Genomic DNA, 14,262 nt, shown 5'->3' with positions numbered 1-14,262 from the left:
GGACCCCACTGCTGTAAACAATAGAAATGTTTACAGGTTGAGACAGAGGGGGGGAGCACACCGTTAGGAAACAGTCTTTCATCCATCTCTTCGCACGCCCCCGTTTCCACTGCTGAGCGAGATAGAGAGAGAGAGAGAGCTGGCTGCCAGCCCATGCAGTCTTCCATCACTAATAAACAAAGAATGCTTTTCCCTTATATAGCACTATTCAAACTGCATCAGCAGCAACAACAACATCACATATGGCCTCGCGGGTGGATTTCTGCTTTCTCTTTTTCAAAAGATGTAAGTTTAGGCCAAGAGTGGTGGGCACACACACACACACTGACAGTGCCATTATGTAACAGTGGTACATTAACAGCCACTTAAAGAGATATTTCTGTTTCGGTCCATTTAGTGAACCCATGCAGTGTGTTATGGCAGGTTGGTTTTATTTGAACCATGCAGTGTGTGTAGATGTCAGGTTGGTTATATTTGAACCCTGCAGTGTGTGTATATGTCAGGTTGATTATTGTCAGTATCGGGAGGAAACCTTGCATGTCCAAAACCGTTCCTTTTTTATTACTATTTAAACAAATAAAATAAAGGCTTGTAGATCGGCTATTTTCACTACTTTTGTGTGACACTCTTGTATGATGAAGTAGGGCATTCATTTACAAACGAAAACATAAAAAGTTAAAATATGGAGATACTAGGCTTCTGCCCCGACAGCACAGAGCTGCAGACGGAGGTAATCCCTCCCCACCACACTAGCGCGGTAGTGGAGCACTGCCGGTGCTCCACTATATTTGCCTCTCTTGTCCTCAAATCACATTTCGTGGCACGTTGCCATTTTTCTACATGCGTTTTAAAAGCCTTGATGATGTACAAGCACAGGCTTTATTAGAAAAAAAGGAAGCCATAATTGACTATGTAGGCATTTAGCAGACGCTACTAGTATCCAGAGCGACTTACACGTGTGAGATCAGAGAAAGTGACATCATGAACCCTAGTCAACAAACAACAGGGTGAATGGTCATGTAAATAGAGTGCAAAGAAAGTTCAAAGAAACTAGGATAGCAGGTAAACATCAAACCTAGCATCGGTCCAAACAACATGCCATCATAGTCTAGATAACATTCTTAACATTTTGTGTTCAACCAAAAACAAATCTAAACTCCTCGGGGAGCACAGGTCTCCTCTGCCTGGCCGGGTAGCCTACCCAAAACATAGTCTTTGGCCAGCCGGCCGGCCTAGGTGAAGCCAATAACGAAGCATGAACAAACACGTAACCAACACATATCTTCATGGTATAAGTGGCATCTATCAAAGAAATACTTGCGTCGTTCTATGTTTTATCTTTTAACCCATTAAGAGGCCGATTCTACAAAATGTCTTCTAAATCCTAACAGTTTTTTGAAAAAAAAACTATGTTGCTACATCAGTGGTTCTCAAACTTTTTCATGTCAGGGACCCCAAAATGATATGTATTCGGCCGCGGACCCCCATCTCAAAATATTTTGTTCCAGGGACCCCCAGAAGCAAAGATTTGAGTTACAAATGTTTGCCTTAAAAATATATATATTCAAAGATGTACACACATTTTCACGATAAAAAAAAAAGCAGATCTACAAGCTACGAGCTTGTATACAGTATATGCTATTTTTTAATAGCCAAAGAAATCTAAAATGACACAGATGCGTTCCCGGTCTTAATGGGTTAAGTTGCCAGGTCAGTATAGAAAAGCGCTGACACCTCTACTATGTTGAACACATTCCTGTGCCAGTGGTTCATCCACCATACACGTACTCAGGGACTGCGCTGCCTCTCCAACAGTTTATGTTTTAACTAAACACCATTAAGACGCAGGCTACAGCACGTCAATTACCATACACACTCAATCACCTAGCAACGAGACAACATAACAGACCATAATGTACTGGTGTCTATGTTAATGAAAAACATCAATTATGACAAATGTTTCTCTGCGAAGCAGTTATGCATAATTGATTAGATTTTTGTATAAAACGATAATTAGGTATTTGTTTCTCTTTGATCTTTCTGTAAAAGCTGATGTTTTGAGTCTCTTGTCTCCCTCTCACTGCCTCACTCCTCACCTATTGTACCAATTAACCACCAAGCCTAGTACATTATGTTTTGAGACATTTTAAAATAGCAAAGCAGCCCACTCTAATGATCTCTACTGATCATGAATACAAAAAATTGGACAGATCCGTCTTGATCACATGACTATAGAGATACTGTGTACCGATTTGCGTGATGTTTGGACAAAATCTGTAGTAAGTAAGTAGTAAGAGTAATATCAAAAGAAATGTTTTTCAAAAATCGGCCTCCTGGTGGCGCTATAACAGGCCGATCTGAAACATTCGGGGCAGAGGTTCTGCTCTGGCATCCAAGGAGTGTGTGCACTGCACAGTTTCGCTGCGATTGGGCCAACGGTGCCAGAGATTAGCTGCTCGCAGGCGGACGGACAGACGGACACACACACACGGATGGACGGACAGGGTGCAAAACATAGCCTCGGCCACGCCTTCGGCCTGGCAAATATAGAGATACAAGGTTTCTGCCTAACAGTGACAATATGTCAAATGTAGGACAAAAATCCAAAGAGGGTCTTAGCAGTTATTTAACAGTGTGGTGTTTAGTGAAGTGAAGTTTACATTCCATTATGCCATCTGCTTGTGGTGGATCCAGTTGGGTCTACCAGTAGCTTTCAGTGGAGTTGGATCGGGACCATGCATTATTGCGAACGCGGAAGGAGGCGCGCGGAAGGAGCTTACTATGAAAGTCTGCTCGGCTTGTGTGTGTGTCTGTCTGTGTGCAGTGCACTGCCTGGGTGCGGCCGACAGAGGGCACCAGAGTGCAGCTACAGTCAAAACACAAACACACACACACACACACAGAGTCCGTAAATACACAATATTTTCGAGCTGCGTTCGCTTCCAGCGTTCGCGCGTCTTACTTGTTACTATGCATAAATGCATGCAGTTTTTCCCCACTTCATCTGAGATTCAGGTCTGTGTCAGTGTTTTTCTAAATGCTGAAATCACATTTGAAACAGATGATTTGTGATGCAGACCGTGATCTTCCTGACCTATAAACCAGTTTTATAAAGTTATCAAAACTTCTGACAAGTGCTGCTTTTCACTAGGGATCTGCTGAAAATAGAAACTTGTGTGAGGCAGTGGTATACATTGGACATGGATGATGGAATCGAACCAGAATGCGGAGTGAAATACTGCAGGGTAGGAGGAGGGGGTCACAATGGTGGAAGCTTTGGAGTAGAATTGATGTAGTCAGGAGCAATTTGTCAATAAATGTATTTAGTTGATTTAATCAACATCTGTAAAATAGTGTCTAATGCCTGCAATCATACAAAGAGCAGTCTTTTCAGGCTGAACATTCCAAAGTTGATTTATCAATAACTACAACTATCATTGAAAGTTATAGACTGGAAGGATTACAAGTTTATATATCTATAATTTATGGGGGAAAGGAGCATAAAAAACAACAAGGGGGAAAAAAGATAAAATGTCTGACTGTTCCAATTTGCCTTTGAAAATTGAACTTGAACTAATAAAGATAGCTTTTGGGGGGGGGGGGTGTTCCTCAAAGAAATTTGACAATAAAAATGTAATAATTAACAATTTACTAAATGAAATAGTTCCTTAGAAGGTGGTGGTTCTTCATGGAACCATATAGCCTTTGAAAAAAACCTTTAAGAAGCATTATTTTTCTGTGTGGACCTTAGCCTTCGTTGTATGAAAATAATCCTTGAAAGAAATAAAGAGACACTGTAAAAGTACATCAAGAATTTGTCTTCGCCAGGCTGCTGTAACAGACAACAGTTTCAAAACAACTGCAACCAATATGGTGGAGGCTCGCTGCCTGCCAGACAGCAGAGATGATCTTTTATCAACTTGCTGTTTATCCAAGTTGTGCTCTGGACACAAACACATCGCGTTGCTATCATCATTCACAGTTCACACCCCACTGTGTCTTCACCTGCATCCCATATCATGCAGCCTATCATCACACCCCACTGTGTGTTCACCTGCATCCCATATCATGCAGCCTATCATCACACCCCACTGTGTCTTCACCTGCATCCCATATCATGCTGCCTATCATCACACCCCACTGTGTGTTCACCTGCATCCCAGCATGATGCTTCCAACTGGAACAACAGTAACACACGCCAGGGAGAAGACAAATCATCACACATGTCGAAAATTAGCAGCAACAAGCACCAGCACTGCAGTGACTCTCTCTCTTCAGACTGGGCTGTCTGGCTGCCGTAGAGAAGATACAGTCCCTGCCTGGCTGGTTAGGGATGGAGCCTAGGGAGGACAGGAGTACTACACAGTAGGGCTGGGCAATTTACCGAAAATGATATATTGAAACGGAAATTTAGAACCTCTAACAGACTTAATCTTTCTCATGTAGGTTAATTGAATATTTGATAGGCGTATATTACTTTTTTCTTATGTAAACAAATCGACACAGAAACAAATTGTAATAGATTATTTATAATCAATAATAACTAGTCTATACCCAGGAATGTGCTCTCTCTCCCTCTCTGGACACGGGGCGTAAATAAAAGTCCTTTATAAGTTTGCAGCGTGTGTGTGTTGTGGCGTTCTCTGTGTGGCAGTGTCTGGCCAGCGGCTACGATCCCAAAGGCTGCAGGGCTGTAACCATGACGACAGATCCCATAGCCCGTACTCCAATTCTCCGGCGTTACTGTTTACACAGAAACGCTAATAAACAGCTTACATTTTGGGAAGTGAAAATCAGGGGTCGTGGTTGTGTGCACTGCATATGCTAATGATCAATGCCTGTGTGCAAGTTCAGATCAATTGCTCAAACCACTGAGGAGAACCATGCGGAACAGACAGGTTCTGACTGACTGACTGACAAAGGTATCTTTATTATATAGTAGGATAATAATAATAATAATAATAATACAAATAATAACTATTTATTATTATTATTATAAAAATAATAATTATTATAATTATACTGATTGCTGCCCAAGTGGTCAGACTTGAGTGCAGGGGGGGAGCAGTTAGGGGTTAAGTGTTGCTGGGACGGGGAATTGAATCTGGGACCTTCTGCTTCCCAGCCGGCTGCTCTACTCTTTCAGCTATGACCGCCCCAATCGACTGAATCAATTAGTCTGATTAACCAATAACCACTTATACGTTGTACAATTCTGGCATGCAAAAATAGCCAATCTACAAGCTCACAACGTGATGCATTGTGAGCTTGAAGAAGCTCGCAACGTGATGCATTGTGAGCTTGTAGGTATTTTCACCTCTTTATTTTTTTTTTTAAGTTCTGAAATAATGGTGATATTGATTTGAAGTGATATCACCCAGCCCTAGAAGACAAGCCACAGCGCTGCTGGCTTCCTTCCCATGGTCCACTCTGTTTATAACACACGGGCCTCTCTGCAACCATGCTGACAGTAGGGGTTCGCTCATTACTTCCTCTCCCTGTAGCCACTGGTGACAGCACATGGCTTTTTTCATGTAGAACAAAGGGTCCAGATCGATACATTAGCCCAGTGCTTCTGGTGATTAACTCCTACATGACCGAATGCGGTTGACCTCCAAGGTCTTTATGAGCAATAAACACATGGCCGCTCAAAGCCCCTCCCCTACGGGAGCGCTCCTGCAGCTCCATATGCAACATCAAACATCATGTCACTAGAAAAAGAACAGACTATTATAGGCCAACGCAAATGGCAATCAAATTGACAGAATGTGCAACTGGGGCTGGGCGATATGGAAATCAAATCACAATATTTTTGATCAAATACCTCAATAGCTAAAATAACAAATCTACAAGCTCACAGCACGTCGCATCACGACCCGTTGTGACCTTGAAGATTGGAGACGTTTTTTTTCTAAAAATAGATAAATACATTGAAGTATAAATAAGGCTTAAGTGATTGAACATGGAAAAGACAACACTTATGGCATATTATGATATTAAATTATCCAAAACCCCAGACGATATCTAGTCTCATATCACAAAATGGTTACAATATTGATATTTCCCAGTGCTAAGAGCAACCATGTTGCCAGAATTAATTTCCCATAGTTCTCCAAATTGCGCACCATAATTCCTGAGCAGCAGACCTCCATTTCTAGCACCAAGGCAAAATGTCTTCACAGTTCATTATGTACCAAACATCTTATTGGAGAGTGATTCATGGAACAAACGTACTGTACAGTACTACAGAGAATCAAACGACAGTGTTGTGTGAAAGAGCTTGATTGTTAAGTCACAATGCTGCTCTCTCCATGCGGTCTGATCTAACTGATAATTGGACAACGGCACAATTGAAATAGTAAAACAGCAACGTTTGCCAATCATGTGGCTTCGATAGTGAGACAGGGAGAGATGGAGGGAGAGAGAGAGAGAGATTGAGAGACAGAGAGAGAGAGAGCTTGAGAGACAGAGAGAGACAGAGGCGAGAGAGAGAGAAAGAGAGAGAGAGAAGAGACCGGTTAATTCTAGGCCATTATAATAATGGATGGATAAACACGTTTTTCCAGAAAGGTCACCGTTGTTGTTTGGTGATAGGATGGAAAATGCTCTCGGTTTGTTGTTTAGTTTCAGTCAAGCTACGGTTTAATAAACTATCAGAGCTGCCGTGGGCAACAGCTTGCATGCCAAATGTTCAGCACTTACACCTTCTATACTTAGTAAAACGGACCCAATTTGGCTCTGTACTTGGTGCGCTCTTTTTCCCCCAAAAAATCTCTTCGCCGAAAATGGCTGATCTTCGAGCTCATAACAGATCGCAATGTGACGTGCGTTGTGAGCTGAGCTTATAGATCGACTACTTTCAGCAAATACCCACCCATGATCCCCAAGAATAGGGACGCTATAGGGCTCAAGTAGTCTCTGGAGACAGTCGGTCGACTCACACAATTTTCAAATGCTTCTTCCAACAAAACGGTCTGTGCAACGACACCGCGCTGAAAATGCAAAGAGAGTAAAGCGGATGTCCGCCTCTCCCCCACTTCCGTTTCATCTCTGCATTCGCACACATTTGTCCTAACTGTGAATCAAATTAGGCAAAGCATATCATTGGCGTGACGGTGTCGGGTCGAAACCTTGTATGTCCAAAACCATTCCTTTTTTATTATTATTTATTTCAAATTAAAATAGTGCAAATAGCAGATCTATAGATCTGCTATTTTCACTACTTTTGTGCGACACTCTTGTATTAATTTACACAAATAAAACAACATTTTGAAATATGGATATACAAGGTTTCTACCCGACGGCAACGATGTATAGGTTGCTGCATAGACGAAATGGACATTCTAAAATATCTATACGATATTAAAAAATATATATTTTCGTATAGGGCAATGGCCAACCCATTCCATTCTGGGCTTTCAGGTGGTGTAGTTACAGACTATGTAGCATTCAGAGATTGTGGAATAATTGGCTTGAGAGACTAGGGCTCAAGTGGTTAAAGTGAGACGGGAGATTACATAACAGCACTACCAGACAGGTGAATCAGCAAGATAACAACGCAAGCATGAGGATCTGTCAGAAAACAAACCTCATGTACAGACTGGATTGGATTTAAATAACTCTGCCCAAAGACTGAGTTTACTTAGAAAGGCCTTAAAGGATGGCTATGCAATATCGTACTACATTTTACAAACAATGATCATTTAGGTGCCATAGCAAAGTGCTCAGTCTCTGTCTGTATGCAGCCTGCAGCCTATAGGCTAGTATTAGTCATGCATCTTTTGGTGACAAGCCAAGGCCTCAGCAGTCAGGCCAGGACAGGGGGTGGGTGGTGTGGTGGTGGGCTTCTCCACAATTTACTTTTACCTATAAAACTGCCACACAACAACAACAAAAACTCACTTGTACAGCAAACATTTCACCCATCTCTCACTTCATCTCTGCCTCATCTCATTTTATATCAGTGGTTCTCAAAGTGGGGTCCGGGGACCCCCAGGGGTCCTTGAGGGGGTTCCCGGGGATCCCCAGCAAAATTAGTTGATATCGCATCAGGAATCAATTTAACCACATTAACCCATACATCACAAGCTCAACATGTTGCGATGTGATGTATTGTGAGCTTGTAGATCTGCTATTTTCAAACAATATCTGAAACATTTGAACAACACCAATCTTGTATGGGGGGGGGGGGGCAAATTTTCAGATGGGTGTCCTCGGCCAAATACATATTAATCCGGAGGTCCTTGACATGAAGGCATTTGAAAACCCCTACTTTATATCACCGGCAGTCCTGTCTGCTTGGCCTAATCCAAGACACCCCCTGCCACAATTAATTTGCCTGTGATTAATCCTCACACATTCATTAATGAGCAGGGTATATTGCCATCAATTCTCCCCAGACACAAACTTGGCTTGTAAATATAAAGCGTGAATCATTGAAGAATTATATCGGAACTCAATTCTGATTTATTGAAGTCAATTCGACTTAGAAAGAAATAAAAATAAATTCAACATGAGAAAATGAATGAATAGACTAGTAGAGTATTCATAATTCATGTGTGTCAGTCAGAGACGCAACAAATCACTGGCCGTTATTAATTAATTAGACAAATGGAAGCCAGTGTGAGGGTTTCTATGGAAGGGGTGTGGCATCAAGCATGCACTGATACAGAGTAGCCATTTAGAAAGGCACCCATTAGTTTAGTTACAATGTAGCAGTATTTTTACCTACAATGTATCGTGCATTGTAGGTACATTGTTGCCTACAGCAAAGCACAGCCCTGAATGTACGCATTAGTTACAATGTAGACATAATATTAGTTACATGTAGCCTTTGCATTAGTGTTATATTATGCGTTGAATGGTAGCGATAATAATAAGCTGTAGTGCGTGTGAATAGAAACCACATGCACTCAATCCGTTGAAGACTGTTGTTTAGAGTCGCTCGCCGAAAAGAAACAGACCTCCAAGCCCAACAACGCGTTGGAGGTCTGTTTCTTTTCGGCGAGCGACACCGACGTACAACGGGGTATAAATGAGGCTTTCCATGGCGGAGAAAACAGGGTTCAATTTGGACCCTTTCTCACAGTAGGGTACACACACCTCTACTACACACCGGGTATTTATTACGTGTCTTAGACCATTCAAATGCTCAACAGTCATAGCACCCTTTAACTCTGCAGAATGACTTACATCTCTCTCTCGCTCTCACACACACACAAACACACACACACACACACACACACGGTCCAAATAAAAATAAAAAACCCTCAAAAGGCAAGTTAATAAATGCACCCCACGCATATGTGCGCGTGTGTGTGTGGTGCACGCGTACTGTGCCATTTCTGTTCGTTTACAAAAACTAAAGTCGCCCAGAGTCAGCTGGAGCAAAAAACGACTGACAATTATTTTTAAAACTGTGATAATGGTTCATTCAAAACACCCCTGCTGCTGCTGTCATCTCTCTCTCTCTCTCACACACTCACACACACACACACACACACACACACACACACACACACACACAGTTTATTCCACAGCCTGGTGGGACACATGCATGCTTGTTGCAGCCAGCATGGATCCAAGTGGCGATATTTTAACCCTCAGGGTTCCTTGAGGGGGGCTACGAATGGATCTGTAACTCTTAGCGTGTACAGATTGGTCCATTAGCTTCCAAATGGATTTGGTTCCATTTGTACGCTCTCAGAGTTAGGCTACAACGGGGGGTCCTTGAAATAAAATGTAAAAAGGCTGGTGTGTTTGATAGTGATCATAATAAACGGGATTATAGAACCTGCGATCCTCCTTACCCCGGTCCTACAGGGTCCCGGTCCGATCACTGGATCATCCCACCGCTCCAGTCCCGTTAGAAGATGCAGCTTCTCACAACCACCACAGTTATATTATATCCTCCTCCTCCTGGTTAAAGACAATCTCCAAGTGGTCTAAAAACACACAGCGCAGAGGAGGTGCTGCTGTGTATGTGTGTGACTGTGTGTGTGAGAGGGCGCGTGTATGTGGCGTGCGCGCGTGTGTGTGTGAATCGGGAGGGGGTGGATCTGGATAATCCTCCTGCGAGAGGAGAAAAGAGGAACTGCGTCATAATTGATGGACTCGGTGCCAGTTGTAGTCCATTAGGGATAATGGCATTCACGAGGACTACAACTGGAGGAATTAATGAATAAATAGGTAAATACATAGATAAATTAAACAAACAAACAAACAAACAAACAAACAAACAAACAGACAAATAAGTAAATAGGTAGGCCTAAATAAGTGAATAAATAAATAACTGGAAAAATAATATCAATCCATTGAAATAAATTAAAAATCCTATATCCATACAGATTGGTTAAAATAACCTATTCTTTCAAATATGTCCCGTATTGTAGCTTTAAGCATTCTGGTAAAAGAGGAGAGCATGCAGGTCAAGATATTCTCACCACAGTGGACTACAAGTAGGAAGACCAGACAGACAGACAGACAGACAGACAGACAGACAGACAGACAGACAGACAGACAGACAGACAGAGTGTGTGTGTGTGTGTGTGTGTGTGTGTGTGTGTGTGTGTGTGTGTGTGTGTGTGTGTGTGTGTGTGTGTGTGTGTGTGTGTGTGTGTGTGTGTGTGTGTGTGTGTGTGTGTGTGTGTGTGTGTGTGTGTGTGTGTGTGTGTGTGTGTGTGTGTGTGTGTGTGCTGCCTACCTGCCTGCCTGCCTGCCTGCCTGTCTGTCTGTCTGTCTGTCTGATCTGATCTGATCTTTATGCTTGTAGTCCACACAGTGGTGAGAATATCTTGACCTGCATGCTTTCCTCCTCTACCAGAATCCTTAAAGCTACAACACAGGACACATTTGAAAGAATAGGTTATTTTAACCAATCTGTATGATACAGTAAAGTTGTAAAGTCTGAATATGTACATACATACTATAACTACATGTGCAGTGGTTGGAGGTTGTCTCCCTACTCTTCCATTGAGACATTTAGACTGTGGTGTTAGTCATTTAGGATATTTAGGATTTAGAAGGAGACAAGTAGTACTACCTAAAGCTCATGAGTCTAATATCTCACCCTTTTCCTTTAATTATAGGAGTGGGAACTGTCTGCAGTCAACCTTGAACCAAATAAGAGATATTAGCTGGTGCTTGTTTAAATGTTTATTTTTGACGTTGAGCGTGTGGGTGTGGGTGTGGGTGTGGGTGGGTGGTCAGGTTAAATATAAAAGGAAAGGCAGGGTGTCCCTGTAAAATGAATCCTTTTAGTCCTTGTTGTCAGGGCAGAGTTGGGAGAAATGTGAAGCTTAGAGACCATACAGTGAGCTGACCCCCCCACCCCAACACACACACACAGACACAATCTTTGCAAAATTCCAGACATTCTGATGTGAACACTTGGCGACCGTCACTGATGTCTGTGCACCTTCCTTGGGACCCCTGGGGTCCACTCTGCTAAGACCAGTGGTTCTCAACGTCGGGTTCGGGGACTGCCAGGTGGTCCCTTACAGACCATTATGGGTCTGTAACTCTGAGAGTGTGCAAATGGACTCGTAAGGGTCCATTTGGTTACAACTTTCAATTTAACTCTCTTTGGACCCAGGGTCCATATAAGAATCCTAGATGAGAATCCCAGACCTAGACCATAGCTACCCAAACTCATCTGCTTGAAAGTTGGTTGATTTGGCTTTCTTCTTTTTACAATCTTTCCATGGTGTTATCAACCCATGATTGTCAACCTTTTTAGATCTAAGGACCAGGCATTAGGCCGTGGAGCCCCATTGAATATTATATAAGTATAAAGGTCTATATTTTTATCTCTGGGACCCAATCTAAGAACATTTATATAGACAAGATTTGGTCCAGAATTCCTATATTGTACAGTGAAACTCATCAAAATAGACATTCTTGTATGTTTTCCATTTTATTTGCACACAATAATGGGGAACATTAAAGGTAGGGTAAGTGATATGTTTTGGTTAAAACAAAAAGTTTGACTATATTCTGATAGTAGGTAATCATTGCTATAGAGGGTTTGTTCAGTAACAGGCATTGATAACCAGGGGGGAAAAAATCCGTATAGGTGACAAAATGTCAGCCAATCAGGAGAGAGTACCCATTTATCAGATACATTTTTATATGCTCTGTTCCAGATCCAATTTTGTATGCTAATTTCTTTGTGTCATCTCATCCAATTTCATTTGTTTAATCTGTATATCCTGTGTGAGTTCTCTATCCTGATTGGTCTCCTGACCTGAAAATGCATTTTCTGTTAAATAAAGAGCTGGAGAGGCATGGAGACTTCTAAGAAACACTCTATAGCAATGAGTACCATCAGAATATAGAGTTATTTAACACTTATTTTAACCAAAGAAAATCACTTACCCTACCTTTAAGTATACATTTTAGCTGGGGATCCCCTGGAACCCCGCAAGGACCCCTGGGGGTCCCTGTACCTCACGTTGACGACCACTATTAACAACTCGTAAGACTAGATAACTCTTAAGACAAGATAAGACTCAATGCGGAAGAAATCTTCATATCAGGCCCACTTACATTCCCTTTTTAAAAGAGGACCCAAATGATTTCCTCCTTTGCTAGTATTTTAGAAAAAAATGTTGTCCTTTCAATAAGCAGTAAAATCCTAAGAGTTCATTTAACTCTGAAGAGAATACAAATGGACCCAACCAAATGGACTCCTACGGTCGTTAACTCTCTTTGTTAAAGTTAAATTATGAACCTTTTGGTTCAAACTGACCAGAGATTAATGATTATGTCTGCTGTGGTTGTTTTGATGAGGTAGGCTCAGCACTAACATAAAAGGTTTACTGAATTGAAGTTGCAAATGAGTTTAATCCAAGATCTAAGATTTTTATCCAGAGTGATGCAAGTCTGTTTGGTGTGATTTTATGGCCTAGTGCTGTCACTGAACATAGAAATAAACAAATGCTGCCATCTTGTGGTTAAATGCATCTCATACAACTAGCTACATAGATCAGCATGATTTTGAGTGTTTTTTACATTGTTATACCCCAATTACAGGAAGTAGTTAAAGTAAATACATAAACATACATTATCCATTACATAATGGATAATATAAATTAAATATTAACAACAAAAGACAAATTGTTTTACTAGAAAGTGCAATCATACATTTAATGGGGGAAATGCTGGGTTGGGGTAAAACAGCAAAGCAAGCCTGAATGTGAATGCATTGCCAAGCATACTGTATCAGTCTCCATTAACTGGTTCTCAAATTGGGTCCCGGGGGCCCCCAGGAGTCCTTGAGGGGGTAGCAGGGGATCTGCAGCAAAATGAGTATAGCTAAGTTAACCCACTTTACTCCTATTTTATACTTCCGCTGTTCGAAAATAGCCAATCTACAAGCTCTGAGGTTGGGTTGCTGTTTTCAAAACATCTGGAAGATCTTGAAAAATTGTGAACAATTTGGAATAATTCAGAAAATGTTTAACAACTATAAAATCTTCCTGCACAAAATCTTTTCAGATGTGGGGCAGTGGCCAAATACAATCAATTTGTGGGTCCTTGACATGTAAATGTTTGAGACAATACTTGAAATTGTATGGTTTTGCACCATTCAAGTTGGCTACAGAAATCCATCAATTACTGGGGATGTCACACATTTGCCACTGCTCACATTCACATAGTATGGACCAAGCTTAACCATTCAAGACCGAAATAGAAGATCTACAAGCTCAAACCGTGTTGCATCACAACACCTTATGAGCTTGTGTATTTTAGCTATTTCTGGAAACATTTTATAGAATTTGATTTTTTGGGGAAATTTGCCCAAAATAGGGACACCAGGGTTAATAGATTTAGGACACTACCTTGAGGCCAGTCCACACCAATGCAACTGCTTGCAACTCCTTGCAACATGCAACTGCTTGCAACTCCTTGCAACATGCAACTACTTAATTGCAACTACTTGCAACCATGGCAATGGCAGTTGCAAGGAGTTGTATTGGTCTGGCCTTATAAGCTATGAAAGGCAAGATAACTGTGATTCCCTCTGTGCAGATTCAGATGCCAATTATGACAAGTTTATTGGTAGCCTACAGGTAGAAAACAAGACAACCATCTGCTAGTAAAATTAACATAATTCCCAATAATTATAAAATCAATCGACGTTATTCTCCTGTATTTAGAACAAATATACAGGAAGCAAACAAAATCTTTACCTCCAAATGTATCTGCTCAGATGACAAACTTGGTCACTAGAAGCTGTTGTCACCCCAACAGAAGAACATG

The 14,262-nt window shown here is 41.5% G+C and overlaps 1 protein-coding gene across 1 annotated transcript in view; it reads right to left on the bottom strand.

Annotated features, from left to right (window-relative positions):
• tln2a (talin 2a) overlaps positions 1–9,945 on the bottom strand; it is a 181,542-nt gene extending 171,597 nt beyond the window's left edge. The window contains exon 1 of the mRNA XM_084065302.1: positions 9,810–9,945. The gene's annotated coding sequence lies outside the window, so the exon portion shown is untranslated. The remainder of the gene's footprint in view (positions 1–9,809) is intronic.
• Between the last annotated feature and the right edge of the window lie 4,317 nt (positions 9,946–14,262).

Source organism: Gymnoscopelus microlampas, assembly GCF_963454915.1.
Source record: "Gymnoscopelus microlampas genome assembly, chromosome: 1".
In the NCBI taxonomy this organism is placed as follows: Eukaryota; Metazoa; Chordata; class Actinopteri; order Myctophiformes; family Myctophidae; genus Gymnoscopelus; species Gymnoscopelus microlampas.
Note: the sequence above shows the minus strand (reverse complement) of the source record. Positions and strands in the feature narration are given on the sequence as shown.